A 1,270-nucleotide genomic window follows, 5' to 3' on the forward strand; every position below is an offset into this window, starting at 1 on the left:
ATGATATTAAGTAAATGATCAACCAGACTAAATAAGTTATTACAGACACTATCACCCATATGCAGAAATTTTTTTAATAAATCATTATAATGTAATATAAAATGTACCCATGTTCTATGCATATGCTAATTTATTAAAGCACCAAAACGTTTCGTTTACAAAACTAATAACATTACTGCATTCACTCAGTTTCAAAACAGTTTGGCCATTTCTCATTTAGCCTATAAAAATCCTCACCTTATTTATTTATTTACCACTCTTAACTGTTAAAAACACACGAATTTACATTTTGCACTTTGCCCCATACATTCAATATCCACATAAACCTAACTAAATGCTGCAGTGATATCAATTAGTTACAGAAAATAAAATAATAATTCTCCGATTCACACCTAAACTGAATTAAAATACGATTATACAATTTAAAAAATGAGATAATAAAATATTTTATGAAGATCAATGACAGTTTCTACTGAATGAACAGTACTATAGTTTCAAACTCATGTATTTGTTTACACGCGACACGAAATTAGACAAAAAATGACGCGACTTCGGTTTAGACAGGATTCAGTGTGTAAATAAAGTCGCTTTAAACATGATGTGGTCGGATATTAGCCACTAGTCGTATGATAAGTGCTCGGTTGGCTCTTACCGTGTGTCGTGATCCGTGTCCGCTTGTGAAAGCTGCTAATCTCCGTTTACTGTCTCGACTGCGGCTCACTGGTTCTGAACTGAATGCCGGAGGAGCGTTTGTGGTTCGTGGATGAAACCGGGATCATCCCACTACGGTGGGCGGGCAGGTATGAGTGTAAACTGAGCCCCACCACAAACACAACAGCAGAGGGAGGTTGTTTGGGGAATTGACTTGAACTACAACAGATCAAATGCTCGAGACATCAGTGTTTAAACAGGTAGATTTATATCCATATGGGACCCAGACATAGACTTTTGTCCTCTGTAGAGGACATTATATTTTAGTGAATTTCTCTGAGACCCTATGCTACAGTGTTAAGTCCTGTATGATGTCCTGTACAGAGCACATTCAGGGCTTTTTTAGAGATATCAAATGTTTAGAGGTTTGATCATAAACACACTTTCTCCTTAGTCTTTAAATATGGCTGATAATCCATATGGGAGACATAGACTTTTGTCCTCTGTAGAGGACATTATATTTTAGTGAATTTCTCTGAGACCCTATGCTACAGTGTTAAGTCCTGTATGATGTCCTGTACAGAGCACATTCAGGGCTTTTTTAGAGATATCAATCAAA

At 36.3% G+C, this 1,270-nt stretch overlaps 1 protein-coding gene across 1 annotated transcript in view; it reads right to left on the reverse strand.

The window, feature by feature from the left end:
- Positions 1-756, reverse strand: part of LOC107726719 (protein FAM110B-like) — a 15,530-nt gene extending 14,774 nt beyond the window's left edge. Inside the window, exon 1 of the mRNA XM_016536411.1 lies at positions 653-756. The gene's annotated coding sequence lies outside the window, so the exon portion shown is untranslated. The remainder of the gene's footprint in view (positions 1-652) is intronic.
- Positions 757-1,270: the final 514 nt, after the last annotated feature.

This window comes from Sinocyclocheilus rhinocerous, unplaced genomic scaffold (genome assembly GCF_001515625.1).
Source record: "Sinocyclocheilus rhinocerous isolate Xijiao unplaced genomic scaffold, SAMN03320098_v1.1 scaffold2201, whole genome shotgun sequence".
NCBI classification, from domain to species: domain Eukaryota; kingdom Metazoa; phylum Chordata; class Actinopteri; order Cypriniformes; family Cyprinidae; genus Sinocyclocheilus; species Sinocyclocheilus rhinocerous.